We start from the raw sequence: 18,277 nt of genomic DNA, 5'->3' as shown, positions 1-18,277 counted from the left end.
GGCTGATCTTAAATCTGATAGCCATTTGGTGAGAGCTACAGAAAGGGAGTGCCAGGGGCGACGGCAGGCAGGCAGCAGGGACAGGAGAATCTCAAGAGGGAGAGACCACTTACCAGGCCTGGAGGGAAGGGGGCTGGGGGAGAAGGGCTGGAGGGGAAGACGGGGGGCAGAGTGGGCCAGGCCGAGTTTGGAAGCCAGTCTGCTACCGCAATTTATTTGACCATAGGTTCACTTTGAAACTCCACAGAGGATTATCTACAGACATGAATTGTGTGTTGGCTCTTGGCTGACCGACCCTGTTTAGCCACGTAATTACTGTGGTGAGTAGTTCACAGACTGTGTTATATCAGGATAGGCTTGTACAGTAGTTTTAACATACAGTATCAGTATTTAGTGTTGGGATATAAATAAATAAATGAATGAATGAACAGATAAACATAACATCCTTGATGACGTCATAAACGTATTGACTAGTCAAATCCGGATAGAGTAACAGTAATCTGATGCACAACACCATGCAATGCATAATTCAACAGAACCAATGTATCTGTAACACATCAATGCTCATATGTCAGCAGATGCGAGTAAAAGTGATGAATATCTTTGTTAAAACCCAGACAATACCACTTTAAGTGGCGCCTCATCTCCCCAATGGTGGGTGAGACAATGTGGGTTGAAATAATGGGTTGTTTTTGTCCCTGGGGGGGTGGTGTGTTGGTGGACCCCTGCACATGTAAAGTAGGACATCTATAATGCAACAGTAGTTTGGGTCTTAGTCAGAGGACAGGGAATGTTCTTTTCACTGACTTCCCTCTCTCCCATCTTTCATCATGGGAACTGTAAATACCAATGGATCTCCAGATGGAATGTTACAATGTGAGGGTGATAGAGCTGTCTCCATACAAGTCTCCTAAATTGTAGAGTTCTCCACCAAGACGACATAAAACATGCACAATCTGAGTCTAATGGATGGACTTACATACAGTATGCTGTATGATCACGACTGGAGCATGGTTAGCCAGGGTGAAGTAAAGGTGGCTCTGTGGCTTCATGTTTTGTGCCATCCCATCCTATGGTCATTTATTTGTTACGTTTATTTGAAAAGGGACAATGCACAACCAGATTGAGAACAGTTTGAGATAAACAGCAAAATACTCACAGTCAGGTCCAAAATTATCGGCAAAAAAGACTCTATACAATAACAGATACTGAGCTGGGAACATCATATTATTGTCACGATCGTGTGGAGGATTGACGGACCAAAACGCAGCATTTGGAAAATAAGCCATCTTCTTTTATTATTGAAGAAGGCAAAATGAAACAAAACACACTTTCAAACTAACCAAAACACGATCGTGAAGCTAATAAACGTCGTGCACATACACAGGCTACAAACGTTCTGACATAGACAATTACCCACATCAAATGAAAGCCTATGGCTACCTTAAATATGGCTCCCAATCAGAGACAACAGAAATCAGCTGTCTCTAATTGGGAACCCATTCAGGCAACCATAGACTTTCCTAGACAACTACACCCAACATAGACACAGCTAGACACATACACTCAACACAAAACCATACACTACACCCAACACCCCCTTTACCATATAACCACCCAAAACCGACAAAACACAAACATTCCCCATGTCACACCCTGACCTAACTAAAATAATAAAGAAAACAAAGAATACTAAGGCCAGGGCGTGACAATTATTTATACAAATACAATTTTGAAGAGAAAGATTTTATTTAACAAGTAATAAAAAAAAAATATCTCTAAAAGTCGGGTCAAAATGATTGGAATCCCTGTTTCTAATACTTCAGCACCCTCCCATTGCTAGGATAACGACACTGAGCCTTTTTATAAAATGTTTTATGAGATTGGAATCTGTCATTGTAAATAATAAGTTGTTCTTAACTGACTTGCCTAGTTAAATAAAGGTTAAATAATAAATAAATAAAGTGGAGATCACATTAGACTATTCCTCCATACAGAATTTTTCCAGATCCTTGATATCCTTCATCTGCGCTTGTGGACTACCACAGCTTTTTAATGGGGTTCAAGTCCGGAGACTGAGATGGCCATTGCAAAATGTTGATTTTGTGGTCAATTAATTAACTATTTCTTTGTGGATTTTGATGTGTGATTGGTATTTATTGTCTTTCTGGAAGATCCCCTGCGGACAAGTTTCAGCCTCCTGGCAGAGGCAACCAGGTTTTTGGCTAAAATGTCCTGGTACTTGGTTAAGTTCATGATGTCATTGACTTTAACAAAGGCCCCAGAACAGAAGGTTTGAGGTTATTTTCTGCATATCATCAGTTTTTCGACAGGTGCATATCCAGAAAAGTACCTCATAGCTACTGTAAAATATGGTGGTGGATCTTTGATGCTATGGGGATATTTATGGGGCTATATCCACTGGTGCTGGGGCCGTTGTTAAGGTCAACGGCATCATGAACTTGACCAAGTAACAGTAAAATGATACTCAAAAACCAACATTTTGCAATGGCCATCTCAGTCTCCAAACTTGGTCCCCATTTGAAAACATGTGGTTTGAATTGAATCCAGCAAGACAACAACACCAAACACACTTTAAAAGAAATGGTTAATTGACCCACAAAACCAACATTTTGCAACATCCATCAAGACAATACCCCAAGTACACTTGAAAAGAAATGGCTGTTTGACCAAAAAATCTACATTTTGCAATGGCCATCTCAGTCTCCGGACCTTTGGTTTGGTTTGAATTGAAGAGGGTAGTTTAAGTATAAAACTTTGCACTTCTCAAAGAATTCCTTATTTATTTTGAAATAAGTTAAAATTGGAAAAAACGTTTGGTCTCCAAACCTTATTGGATTTTCAACCTTGCAGAACAAATTTGTGCAACCAATTTAATTATACAATTTCAATTTATAAAATAAAAACAAATGGCAAGGACAAAATTATTGGCACCCCGGAGCAAGTACTTGGTTGCACATCCTTTGGCCAAGACAATTCCAGACAAATGCTTCTTGTAGCTGTCAATGAGCTYACTGCACCTTTCTACTGGCAATTTGGACCATTTTTCAGCAGAAAATTGCTCTAATTCTACAATGTTTAGGTGGGCCCTCCACCAACTGCTGTTTTCAGCTCTCGCCATAAGTTATGAATGTGATTCAGATCCTAACTCGTCACTGGCCTCTGCAGAACAGTCCAGCGCTTCTTCTTGAACCACTCCAAGGTGCGTTTGATGTGGGTTTGGGGTTGTTGTCCTGCTGGAATACCAACAACCTTAATTCTTTAGAGTCTAAGACGTTGGGGAAGGAAGGGTGCTAAGCTGACATGTGGAATTGTTTTAAGATGGTCACACTATGGATCCTTTATCTATTAGATTTTGAATTTTAGGACCCCATTAGGTATAAAAATAATATAAAAAAGATTTTTTGACAAAATATTGATTTTGGTGTTTACTACTAAAGCCATAGAAACACATTGAATAACATTCATAAATGGCAAAAAAGGACAGTCAAAGAATAAATCACATAAAAACAAGGTTTTGAAGTGTCTGTCCTAAATCGAGGACATATTTTAAGTCCCTTGCTTCTGGTTGGGTATGTAAGTACAGTCGCCGTGGGGACGACGTCATCAATGCACTTATTGATGAAGCCAGTGACTGATGTGGTGCACTCCTCAATGCCATCGGAAGAATCCCGGAACATATTCCAGTCTGTGCTAGCAAAACAGTTCTGTAGCTTAGCATCTGCTTCATCTGACCACTTTTTTATTGGCTGAGTCACTGGTGCTTCCTGCTTTAGTTTTTGCTTGTAAGCAGGAATCAGGAATCAGGAGGATAGAATTATTATCAGATTTGCCAAATGGAGGGTGAGGAAGAGCTTTGTACGCGTCTCCAGTGTGTGGAGTAACGGTGGTCTAGAGTTTTTTTCTTTAAAGTTGCACATTTAAGATGCTGGAGGAAATGAGCTAAAATGGATTTAAATTTCCCTGCATTAAAGTTCCAGGCCACTAGGAGCGCCGCCTCTGGATGAGCATTCTCCTGTTTGCTTATGGCCATCTACAGCTCATTGAGTGTGGTCTTAGTGCCAGCATCAGTTTGTGGTGGTAAATAGACAGCTACGAAGAATATAGATGAAAACTCTCTTGGTAGATACAGTAGTGTGGTCTACAGCTTATCATGAGATACTCTACCTTAGGCAAGCAAAACCTAGAGACTTTCTTAGATATCGTGCACCGGCTGTTGTTTACAAATATACATAGACCGACACCCCTTGTCTTACCAGAGACTGCTGTTCTATCCTGCAGATACCGTATATAACCAGCCAGCTGTATGTTATTCATGTCGTTGTTCAGCCACGACTCGGTGAAACATAAGATATTCAAATGTTTTATGTCCTGTTGGTAGGATATACGTGCTTGTAGTTCATCCACTTTATTATCCAGCGATTGTACGTTGGCCAACAGTACCGGTGGCAAAGTCAGATTAGCCACTCGTCTCCATAAGGTCTTTTCAGTCATTAGAGATGGTAGCAGCAACATTATGTACAAAATAAGTAGTTACAAACAATGCGAGAAAACAAACAAAATAGCACGGTTGGTTATGAGTCCATAAAACAGCAGCCATCCCCTACGGCGCCAGCRGTGGATTGAGACTCAACCAATGCAAAATAAAATTGATATATGTAGTTTAAAATGATTGATTTTGACTCTAGGGGGGTTAAACAGAGACCCAGTTTTGGCCAGTGGGTGGAACAAAAAAAAATGATTTCAGGATTATGTACACACGTTGTAGCTACTGTAGGGTGTTCTTTTTATTGAATGCTTCATTTGGTCGAGAATGTTTAGAATGCCGTGGCTGAACGCCCCTAGAATCAATATTAATTTCCCACAATGATTTTAATCAGAATATAACTTAAATTCCATTTAGCTACTGTTTTTGTTGTAGTTCTCAAGTCAAATGATCAAAGCAAATTATCCCAATTCTAGTATGGTGAAGCTTTCATTCAATTGCTCCTCTCTGTTGCACACAAGGTTCCAAGGGGATTTATGGCTGATTTAAGATGAAATCGTCAACCCTGTTACAATCAACCCTGTTACTTTATTTGGCACTTAAAAGGCACTTACTGTAGTCATTCATTTTTTTAACCCCTTGAGATGGGAACACATGTTTTTTTTTCATGTGCTTTTTATGACAGAATGTTAAAATTGTAAAAACTGGCATCTTCATTAAATAGTACCCGCAAATCACCAGTCTCAACATCAACAGTGAAGAGGCGACTCCGGGATGCTGGCCTTCTAGGCAGAGTTGCAAAAAAAAAGCCATATCTCAGAATGGCCAATAAAAATAAAAGATTAAGATGGGCAAAAGAACACAGACACTTGACAGAGGAACTCTGCCTAGAAGGCCAGCATCCCAGAGTTGCCTCTTCACTGTTGACGTTGAGACTGGTGTTTTGCGGGTACTATTTATTGAAGCTGCCAGTTGAGGACTTGTGAAGCGTCTGTTTCTCAAACTAGACACTCTAATGTACTCGTCCTCTTGCTCAGTTGTGCACCGGGGCCCCACTCCTCTTTCTATTCTGGTTAGAGCCAGTTTGCGCTGTTCTGTTCTGTGAGTAGTACACAGCGTTGTACGAGATCTTCAGTTTCTTGGCAATTTCTCGTATGGAATAGCCTTCATTTCTCAGAACAAGAATAGACTGACGAGTTTCAGAAGAAAGTTCATTGTTTCTGGACATTTTGAGCCTGTAATCAAACCCACAAATGCTGATGCTCCAGATACTCAACTAGTCTACAGAAGGCCAGTTTTATTGCTTCTTTAATGAGCACAACAGTTTTCAGCTGTGCTAACATAATTGCAAAAGGGTTTTCTAATGATCAATTAGCCTTTTAAAATGATACACTTGGATTAGCTAACACAACGTGCCATTGGAACACAGGAGTGATGGTTGCTGATAATGGGCCTCTGTACACCTTAGTAGAAATTCCATAAAAAAATCTGCCGTTTCCAGCTTCAATAGTCATTTACAACATTAACAATGTCTACACTGTATTTCTGATCAATTTTATGTTATTTTAATGGACAAAAATGTACTTTTATTTAAAAAACAAGGACATTTCTAAGTGACCCCACACTTTTGAATGGTAGTGTATATATAATATTGCTGTTTAATATCTCAAACTAGACACAACATGATTCATTGATCTCAATCATATCTACCTTCAATAGACTGTAATAGATTGCATATAGCACTATGTTGGTCTCAAAATGGTTCATTTTTGTGTGGCGGTAAGGAGCTCACCTCACACACCATCTTCGAATGGTATTTTACATCAGCAGGACACCCACCAACACATTGGCAATCACAGTAAACAGATGAGGAGTGATTGTGTGAATTTGAAGCTGAGGGTGATGGATACAGGAAGAGCCACAACACCATGGTCTTTCCTACCGGCTGCTTTTCCTTTTCACACAAGGAGAGGCTGAGGGTCCGAATTCTCCGGAACTCTCTTCCCAATAGCTATAGGTTCGAAGCCTGTACTTTACGCACAGTCTCTGCTTTACTCATTCGGCTGCCCAGAGAACAGGCTATTCGGGTGAAATTTTGTGATGAATGGAGAATGGTGCTCTTTTAAAATAAAGTTAGTTCAAAGCTGTATCAATGTCTGCAAGATCACATAATGATACTATTCTACATAAAAGAACCAAATGTAATAACATAGTATAACATTACTGTAAGACAAAGTCAAAAGACAAAATATGTGCTTTGATTGAAACAAAACACAAGTATGCTACAGTTTGTTAACCTTTCACGAGTATCAACCCCGGATCCGGGAGCACCCCCCACACCCCCCACACACTAATTAGCATACCTAGCATAGCTTCAAAAGTAGATAGTAGCATCTAAATATCATTAAATCACAAGTCCAAGACACCAGATGAAAGATACAGATCTTGTGAATAAAGCCACCATTTCAGATTTTTAAAATGTTTTACAGGGAAGACAAAATATGTTAAATCTATTAGCTAAACACGTTAGCAAAATACACCACTATTCTAACTCCATCAGTTTCTTACTCCTCAGGTGCTATCACCAATTCGGCTCAACTAAGATATTGATATCCACTAACCAAGAAAAAACCTCTTCAGATGACAGTCTGATAACATATTCATGGTATAGGATAGTTTTTGTTAGAAAAAAGTGCATATTTCAGGTAGAAATCACAGTTTACAATTGCACCACCATCACAAATCGACTAGAATTACTAGATAGAGCAACGTGTATGACCAATTTACTCATCATAAAACATTTCATAAAAATAGACAAAGCATAGCAATGGAAAGACCCAGTTCTTGTGATTTCAGACCATATTCAGATTTTCTAAGCGTTTTTCAGCGAAAACACAATAAATCGATAAGTTAGCATACCACATGAACAAACGTTACCAGAGCATCGATTCCAGCCAAAGAGCGCTATAACGTAATCACGCCAAAATATATTAATTTTTTCACTAACCTTCTCAGAATTCTTCCGATGACACTCCTGTAACACATTTTACAATATACATATACAGTTTGTTCGAAAAGGTGCATATTTAGCCATACAAACCGTGGTTACACAATAAAAATACTAGGAAATCAAGCCTCAATATGTCTGACGTCATCTATCAGAGTGATCTAGTTTAATTGAAAGCTAATCATATACTTGACTAAAAAATACAGGGTTGACAGCAATCGGAAGACAAATTAGTTCTTAATGCAACCGCGGATTTACATTTTTTAAAATTATCCTTACTTTTCAATACAGGGTTGGCCAAGTGAAGCTATACCAAACAAAATGGCGAAATATGCGTTTAAAATATTCGACAGAAACACGATTTATCATATTAAATATTGCTTACTTTGAGCTGTTCTTCCATCATATTCTTGGGCAATGATTCCTTTCTATGTTATAAACGTCTTTTGGTCGATAGATGTCCTCTGTCCTCCGAAATATCCACTAACGATCGAACGGGACTCCAAAACGTGTCCAAAGTTTCAGAGTGCACGACAAATAAATTCCTCAGAATCGCACTAAACGGATATAAATTGATATAAAACGGTTCAAATTCACTACATTATGATGTTTTTAACAACTATAACGACTGAAAACATGACCGGAGAAATATTGCTGGTTAGAAAACGATTTGGAACGAGGCAGGTCCGATGGCCTTCACGCTTGAGGCGCACGTTGAGAAAGGGAGGTCTCTGTACATTTTTGTCATTTATAATGGCTGTGAACGTCCATCGACTTCATTGAAAACGTGATGACGTACAGACACCCAGAGGAAGACGTAGGCAGTGTCGGTTTCTTCATAGCATTCACTGTGGCCTTATAAACAGACCCCAGATCAGAGGTAAAAATTTCTGAAATCTGAACCCTGTCATGAAAAGTGCTGTAGAAAATTGTTCTGTACCACTCAGAGACAAAATTCCAACTTCTATAGAAACTAGAAGGTGTTTTCTATCCAATAATAACAATAATATGCATATTGTACGATCAAGAATTTAGCACGAGGCAGTTTAATTTGGAGACACAAATATGCTAATGCGGAACAGCACCCCCTATAGTTGCAAGAAGTTAACAACAGCTGCTATAAAATTTACTCACTGTACATAATTCAAAACAACACCGTTCTTCCAAACAACACTGTACATAACTCAAGACAACACCGTTCTTCCAAACAACACTGTACATAATAACTCAAGACGATCTAAATGCATATTCACATGAAACTGATTGAGGTCATATGACATTTCACTGGTAAAACTTATCATTATCATTCATGATTGACAGTGAGAAATGTGAAGGGAGAGTGACCACAAAAATGTGTGCGTAAAGTAGAGGTAAATGAACACATGAGCGTATAGATCTTTAGCTCTGGGTAATAGGGTTCCAGGGTAGCGGGACTGAGGCAGAACCTGGCGGTTACCTTCGGATCCACAGCCTATCAGATAACTGTCTCGGCCACTATTAACCTCTGATTCTGTTTCCTGGGCCACAGACTGGACACTGAATATGAGCTGAATAGGAAGGCAGACAGAGAGAGACACACACAGAGACTCAGAGACCCCAACAGAGACAGAGAGATGCCACTGACTACTGTAAATTGGGCCCTTGAAGGAAACACATTCGTTTACGAGAAACCATGATAAAATAATGAAACCTATTCATACCCAGAGGTCGTTATCTTCAAAGGACTAAATCCAAGCTTTCCCTTGCACAATATTGTTCTGTATTTTCTCTGTGAAATTACAAAAATATGATTGACCAATAAATTACCACTCAAAGGAGGACAAAAGCTTCAGTTGTCTTATGGTCCAGAATGTAAAAAAATACATGTTTTTATCTCTTACACTTTCTGATGTCTTGTAAAGCAGTGTTTTGATAATGTAGAAGGCAAGCACGGGCAATTTCATCAACCTATAATATTCTCTTGGACAGTAAAATGTTTAATTCATTGATGCAAATAGAACTAAATGTCGCCCTGGCTGAAAATGTTTACAATGGTTATTCTAGGTAGCTTTGTTCACAATATTTTATATATTTATTTATGCAGCAGCGTGAAATCTCAGTTAAGTACATGATCTTCCCATTACAGTTGTGAAGCAACCTAAAATCACAGTTTTCATTAAGTAACACAAAAAACTACTTCATGCCACTCTGTCTGATCTTTTGGCAAAATGTGTTTATACAGTATAAATCTTTATATTCTCCTTAGACTTGCAGTTGAACTTTCATCTTCAAGCTTCTAAATCCTTATACCCCATTGATGTCAATTAGGTTTGGAGACATTTCTCTCCATCTTGACAATCTTCTATTGTTTCTCCTCAAACAATTGAACCAATTCAGTGTGATGATTTTAATCCCAATCAACACYGGGTTGATTGCTTGTGCCTTTCTAAAGTTTGAATGGGCCCTATTCCCATCAGGACTCATTAATAATTAATTGGTTGAAGCTCAACGCTACCATCATATCTAAGCCAATATGACACCGTTGTCAAAGAATATTCACAAATCAACTTGATTGGAGGTACACAACACACTCCCCGCCTCTCGTCGTCGTCCGGCCTCCTACCTAAAAGTGTTTTGTACTTGTCTAATGACTTTGTTTCTCAGCAGTTTGTCATTTGTCACAGTGTTTATATCAGGAGTTACCAAAAGTGCTATTGATGAGCCACAGGGTTATGCAGGCATTCTTGTTCAAGCCCAGTTCTACCACATCTGATTCCACTACTCAGCTGTTCATCAAGACCTCAGCTGTTCATCGAGACCTTGAATAGTAGAATCAGGTGTGGTAGAACTGGGCTTGAACAAGAATGCCTGCATAACCCTGTAGCTCTTCAAGATCAATTGTGGCCATCCCAGAGTTGTATGTACAAAGTTTACTATATCTGATTAAGATAAGTATGATTGTAAATTGTATATTTTGTAATAACTCACTCTTATTTACAGGTAATGTAGTACTAACGTTTGTCATCATGCCTGTGTGGTGGTCTGTCTGGCTGTGCAAATTACAAACAAGTGTGAAAATGAGATTTACCCCGATGCTGCCAGTGGTTTGCGGCTATCAAGAATGATCCTTACAGTGACCAAAGGTTATCAAAGGGATTTTCAGGCTGAATGGATGGGGAATTCATTTAGACAACAACTGAGAAGTGATGCGATACCATAATTATCTCCCCTTCACAACAAAAGGGAAGATTCTCGATTAGAGGTAACGTAACGTTAGCTGGACTAGGTAAATTAGCTACGCTAGCTAACATTACAGTTCTGTATTGAACTCTGAAAGCCATCAGCTAAATCATATAGCTAGCTATATTTTGGATACACACTGTCAATCAATTTCACATATGCCTTGGTAGTCACTGCTAGACTAGTAGCTACCTTCAGCAGAGTAAACTTATTTGTCTGTTCGTTCTATCTTTGACTAACGTTAGCTAACGTAAGCTAGCTAACATTAGCAAATAAGAGTAACTCAATCTGGTAGCCATCTATTCCACCCTTGTCTGGAAAAAACTCTGTTACTAAAAATGGAATTGTCTGGGCCTCCCGAGTGGTGCAGCAATCTAAGGCACTGCAGTGCTTGGTCCTGGGCTGTGTCGCAGCCGGCCGCGACCCATGAGGCGATGCACAATTGGCCCAGTATCGTCTGGTTTAGGGGAAGGTTTGGCCGGCCGGGAYGTCCTTGTCCCATTCCGCTCTAGCGACTCATGTGGCGTGCCAGACACATGCACGCTGACACGGTCGCCAGTTGTACTTGTTTCCTCTGATACATTTGGGCGGCTGGCTTCTGGATTAAGCAAGCAGTGTGTCAAGAAGCAGTGCGGCTTGGCAGGGTCGTGTTTCAGAGGACGCTTGGCTCTTGACCTTCGCCTCTCCCGAATCGGTACGGGAGTTGCAACGATGGGGCAAGACTGTAACTACCAATTGGGGAGAAAATAGGGTAAAAAGAAAAATCGATATAAATAAAAAATACATAGAATTGTCGATATAGCTAACTCACTCTTGATGTGTTGGTAGTAATGATGAACGTATATAAATTGCCTTTGGCTCGTTAGTTGGTTCTCAGCTGGCTAGCAATCTTGCTGCCAATTTAGTGAAGCTAACTAGCTAACAGCAAGCTGAGACTATTGAAATGTCCATGTTAGGTGTGTTAACTAGCCAGTCTAATAGAGATCAATACATACTGTAATGTTACATAATGTTTTTCCAACCTTTACTGGAGCTCTGCACAAGGTGAAGGTAAGTTGTCAAAAAATATGTATAAGCTGACAGCTAAGATAGCTCAATTTACAGTAAGCCTTGCATAAACATGAATTGCGTAGTGTTTGTGTTACAGGTTAGCTGTAGTTACAGGTGGTTAGATATAGCCCAAGGAAACACAGAGCACCTTCAAGACCATATAATCAATTTAGTCTACCCCTTTTTTCTTTTTGCCTTTTCTCTTTGTAAAAATCAAGATATCTGGAGTTCTTCCACATGCCCTGCTGAAAAATACCCCAAAGCGGCGGCATTTCAGTCATTGCGGTCATTGAGGTCATGGAGCAAAATAAGATTGTGGGACAAAAAAACAAGCAAGGGACACTGAAAGCTATATAATCAAGACTACAACAGTAATGACACAACCACCTCATTCTTCTCTCTGCTGATTCTAAAAACACAATACAAAGACACGTTTCCAAAAATCCCCTGCTGCTATTGACAAGAATGATCTGTCGAAGTCAATGGACTGGGGGGAGTTTACAGATAGGTCTTTGAGATGAGGAAGGGGGTTTTGGTTGTGCTTAGAGACAGTAAATGTATTGTTTTTTATGAGAACGATTGTAGGGTGCCATTTCTCTTTAATTTCCATACACAACAATACGTACAGCGTAAAATCTGCCCTCCAAGACTTTTCATACGTTCTGCAGCACCCCACCCCAGCCAATTCACTTTGTTGACTGATCTTTCCTCTCAAAAGCAGCACCCAATGTCCCTCATTGTCCCTAAACAATACACTAGTCTGTCTCTAAACACTTGGGTCCCAACCGGTTGACACCTTTACCAACAAAGGCGTGTTGCCCTACGTCCCTTCCACAAAAAGTGTAAAATGGTAACACCACAACCATGTTGTCACGCCTGCTCCTGCTCTTCCCCCCTTGGCCTCCAGGCTCCCAGCATTGCACACTCCTGCCACCATCATTACGCACACCTGCCTTCTCCCGTCACGTGCATCAGCAATTATTGGACTCCCCTATATCTGTCTGTTCCCCCGCTCTGTTCCCCGCTTCAACATTGATTGTCATATGTCCCTGTAATACCCGTTTGCTGACATTGTTCCTGTCTTGTTCCCTGTCTGTTCCGATTAAATGTTTGACTCCCCGTACCTGCTTCTCTACTCCAGCGTTGGCCCTCACACATGTCTATCCAGGAGACGTGCAGTATAGGCAAATCTTCTGCAAACGGTCCAAACAGTTGGTGGTTAAGGTCTGCGAAGCCTACACCACTTCCGGCTGTCTTATCCAGCTGGCTATACACCACAGATAGGCCAAGATTATTTGCGACAAGCATTCTGCTTTCACAGCCCACCATGCCAAACGCCATTGCCAGTGTACCAAAGCTGGATAAAGGACCATGGATATTTTCGATAAATCCTCTACATTTGTTTGCCTATATGGATTCACAGAATATATTTATACAAGCTGTACAGGGCTCTGTAGCATCAGACATATGTAAGACATTCAGATATTTCCAAATAATGTTTATTTGTCAAAATCTGAAATACAGGGGAGTGTACAATATGTAATGATAACTCAAAAAGAGAGCTGGGTATTCAACAATAATGTTATATAGTAAAAGTAAAAAACAAAAAATACAGTACAGCGTAGTACAGTTCAGTGTTAATCAGGCGAAGGAAAGTATAGAGAATTGTAGCTTCAAATTGTTACAAAAGATAATGTGACTTCACCAAATATTGTTGGTGCCCATTATTGGGAGTTACAGGAAAGGTACTGTTTGGTGTAGCACAGAAAATGTTCAACCAACCTTACCTGGGTGAGGCTGTCTTCGTCCTCGATTCATGGAAAAAGGAGTCTCAAAATGTTTGTGTCCAGTTGCATGGGGTCCGCTTGAATTTAGAAAATGCTTTGTTATTAAAAAATTAAAAAATTGCTCCATGAAGTAATCCAACAGTGTACGCTGCCGTCTTACCTATTTCAATTCTTCTCTCATTGATCGAGACAGGTGAGTATCCCCAAAGTATTGCATGTCATGATGACAGATACCTATCTCGATCAAGGAGAGAAGACTTGAAAAAGACAAGATGGCGGCATACACATTGTTGGATTACTTCATGGAGCAAAATAAGTATTTATTTTAATAACCAAGCGTTTTCTAAACTGACCCTCTGCAACTGGACATTTTGAGAGACTGCTGTTTCCATGAATCGAGGACAAAGAGGGCAGCCAAGCTAACATACTGACCACACTGCTTGCATTGCGTGCGCAAGCGTTGCAAAATAAATGTACACATACATGTTATTCAATCATTGCACCCACACTGCTTGCACGCGTCTGCGTAGCCAGGCGCTAAAATAGAACTTGGTTCTATTTGTGACGCTTGATACGCTGCAAGTCCCACCTCTCCCATCTCCTCATTGGTTTTTAGTAGCATATACCCACGTGCCATCTCGCCATAGATTTTTAGGAGCATATAGCCACGTGGGTGATTGAAAGATTAACTGAGGCCCACACTCCAGTCCAGTTGGTAGTGGTAATGCACCTTAAAGTTGGTTGCCATATAAAGCCCAAAGAAGAAGGCTGAAGAAGGAGATATTATAGAGAAACAAACTTTTACCCTTTTACCTGTGGATTAATTGTCGGTGTAGAGGACCTTGTGCATTTCAGGTAAAATAACAACCCAATGTTATTATCCCAGGACACATTTGCTGATACAGAAAGCTAGCTAGCTAAATTGCCATAAATGTTTAATGCTTTTTGACCTGTCCACAAATTAATATAGTTAGTTCAGAGTTTGTTTTGATATTTCAACCTACGTGTCTTGATCACGTCTGGTGTGGGGGGATAAAATCAACATGCGCGCAATGGCGCACCCGGACGAGCGGTCTGGTCAGCATGTTATGTTGGTTGAAAATTCTGTGCTACACCAAACAGTACCTATCCTGTAACTCCCAATAATGGATACCAAAAATCTTTGGATAAATCCAATTATCTGTAGCTAAGAGACCTGGTGATCAGCAGATGATGGGAGAGGTGGTAATGATGAAATTGTAATTCAAAAGAAACATACAGTAAATTCAGGGAACACTGTGGGAGGAGTGTTGTCATGATCAAACTGCCATTCAGATCCTCTTGAGTCATCTTCTGCTTGAAATCCAGCATAATGTCCAATCCATCGAGAGGTATACAGTTATACTCCATTGCACAGATTGAACGACATTTGAACTGTGGCAGCATAACACCATTAGGGTAGACTAGTTGAAAATGCATAAATGTGCATAGACACAGAGATTACATTTAGAACAATATCTAGCCTAATAGAAAGAAATATGGCATAACCCTCAACCTTTGCACAGCAACTAGACTGTACAAATGTACCTAGGTAGGTAGGTAGGAACAGTGCCTCGCAAAAGTATTCATCCACCTTGGCATTTTCCCTATTTTGTTGCATTACAACCTGTAATTTAAATGGATTTTTATTTGGATTTCATGTAATGGACATACACAAAATAGTCCAAATTGGTGAAGTGACAAGAAAATGGTTTAAAAAATGTAAACAAATTTAAAACGGAAAAGTGGTGCGCGCGTATTCACCCCTTTTGCTATGAAGCCCCTAAATAAGATCTGGTGCAACCAATTACCTTCAGAAGTCACATAATTAGTTAAATAAAGTCCACCTGTGTGCAATCTAAGTGTCACATGATCTCAGTATATATACACCTGTTCTGTAAGGCCCCAGAGTCTGCAACACCACTAAGCAAGCTCCACCACTAAGCAAGCGGCACCATGAAGACCAAGGAGCTCTCCAAACAGGTGAGGGACAAAGTTGTGATGTACAGATCAGGGTTGGGTTATAAAAAAATATCAGAAACTTTGAACATCCCACAGAGCACCATTAAATCCATTATAAAAAAATGGAAAGAATATGGCACCACAACAAACCTGCCAAGAAAGGGCCATCCACCAAAACTCAGACCAGGCAAGTAGGGCATTAATCAGAGAGGCAACAAAGACACCAAAGATGAAGGAGCTGCAAAGCTCCACAGCAGAGATTGGAGTACCTGTCCATAGGACCACTTTAAGCCGTACACTCCATAGAGCTGGGCTTTATGGAAAAGTGGCCAGAAAAAAGCCATTGCTTAAAGAAAAAAATAAGCAAACAGGTTTGGTGTTCGCCAAAAGGCATGTGGGAGACTCCCCAAACATATGGAATAAGGTACTCTGGTCAGATGAGACTAAAATGGCCATCAAGGAAAATGCTATGTCTGGCGCAAATCCAACACCTCCCATCACCCCGAGAACACCATCCCCACAGTGAAGCATGGTGGTGGCAGCATCATCATGCTGTGGGGATGTTTTTCCATCGGCAAGGACTGGAAAACTGGTCAGTATTGAAGGAATGATGGATGGTGCTAAATACTTTGAAATTCTTGAGGGAAACCTGTTTGTCTTCCAGAGATTTGAGACCGGGACAGAGGTTCACCTTCCAGCAGGACAATGACCGTAAGCATACTGCTAAAGTAACACTCGAGTGGTTTAGGGGAACATTTAAATGTCTTCGAATGGCCTAGTCAAAGCCCAGACCTCAATCCAATTGAGAATCTGTGGTATGACTTAAGGATTGCTGTATACCAGCAGAACCAATCCAACTTGAAGGAGCTGGAGCAGTTTTGCCTTGAAGAATGGGCAAAAATCCCAATGGCTAGATGTACCAAGCTTATAGAGACATACCCCAAGAGACTTGCAGCTGTAAATGCTGCAAAAGGTGGCTCTACAAAGTATTGACTTTGGGGGGGTTGAATAGCTCAAGTAGTTTTTTCTTGTTTCACAATAAGAATATTTTGCATCTCCAAAGTGGTAGGCATGTTGTGTAAATCAAATGATGAAAACCCCACAAAAAATATTTTTTAATTCCAGGTTGTAAGGCAACAAAATAGGAAAAATTATTACATTTACATAAGTATTCAGACCCTTTACGCAGTACTTTGTTGAAACATATTTGACAGTGATTACAGCCTTGAGTCTTCTTGGGTATCACGCTACAAGCTTGGCACACCTGTATTTGAGGAATTTCTCAAATTCTTCTCTGCAGATCCTCTCCAGCTCTGTCAGGTTGAATGGGGAGCGGCGCTGCACAACTCTCCAGAGATGTTCGATCGAGTTCAAGTCCGGGCTCTGGCTGGGCCACTCAAGGACATTGAGACGTCCTGAAGTCACTCCTGCGTTGTCTTGGCTGTGTGTTTAGGGTCATTGTCCTGTTGTAAGGTGAACTCTCGCCCCAGTCTGAGGTTCTGAATGGTCTGGAGCAGGTTTTCATCAAGGATCTCAATGTACTTTGCTCCGTTCATCTTTCCCTTGATCCTGATTAGTCTCCCGGTCCCAGCCGCTGGAAAACATCCCTACAGCATGATGCTTCCATCACCATAATTCACTGTAATGATGGTGCCAGGTTTCCTGGAGACGTGACACTTAGCATTCAGGACAAATATTTCAATCTTTGTTTCATCAGACCAGAGAATCTTGTTTCTCATGGTCCGAGAGTTATTTCGGTGCCTTTTGGCAAACTCCAAGCGGACTGTCATGTGCCTTTTTCAGAGGAGTGGCTTCCGTCTGGGCACTCTTCCATAAAGGCCTGATTGGTGGAGTGCTGCAGAGATGGTTGTCCTTCTGGAAGGTTCTCCCATCTCCACAGAGGCACTCTGCAGCGTGACCATCGGGTTCTTGGTCACCTCTGTGACCAGGGCCCTGCTCCGCCGATTGCTCAGTTAGGCCAGCTCTTCCCCATATCTGTCCCTCGACACAATCCTGTCTCGAAGCTTTACGGACAATTCCTTCGACCTCACGGCTTGGTTTTTGATCTGACATGCACTGTCAACTGTGGGACCTTAAATAGACAGGTGTGTTTGCCTTTCCAAATCATGTCCAGTCAATTGAATTTACCACAGGTGGACTCCAATCAAGTAGTAGAAACATCAAGGATGATCAATCGAAACTGGATGCACCTGAGCATAATTTAGTGTCATAGCAAAGGTTTATTTCCGTTTTTTATTTGAAAAAAAAAAATGTTCACTGTCATTATGGGGTATTGTGTATAGATTGCTGAGGATATTTTTTTTAAATCCGTTTTAGAATAAGTCTAACGTAACAACATTTGGAAAAAGTCAAGTATGGAACACTTTCCGAATGCCAGTCAAAAGTTCTTTATTTTTACTATTTTCTACATTGTAGAATAATGGTGAAGACATCAAAATAGTGTAGGAACCAAAAAAGTGTAAAACAAATCAAAATATATTTTATATTCAAGATTCTTCAAAGTAGCCACCATTTGCCTTGATGACAGCTTTGCACGCTCTTGGCATTCTCTCAACCAGCTTCATGAGGTAGTCACCTGGAATGCATTACAATTAACAGGTGTGCATTGTTAAAAGTTAATTTGTGGAATTTCCTTCCTTCTATATGCGTTTGAGCCAATCAGTTGTGTTGTGACAAGGTAGGGGTTGTATACAGAAGATTGCCCTA

The sequence above is a fragment of the Salvelinus sp. IW2-2015 genome, linkage group LG19, assembly GCF_002910315.2.
Source record: "Salvelinus sp. IW2-2015 linkage group LG19, ASM291031v2, whole genome shotgun sequence".
In the NCBI taxonomy this organism is placed as follows: Eukaryota; Metazoa; Chordata; class Actinopteri; order Salmoniformes; family Salmonidae; genus Salvelinus; species Salvelinus sp. IW2-2015.
Note: the sequence above shows the minus strand (reverse complement) of the source record.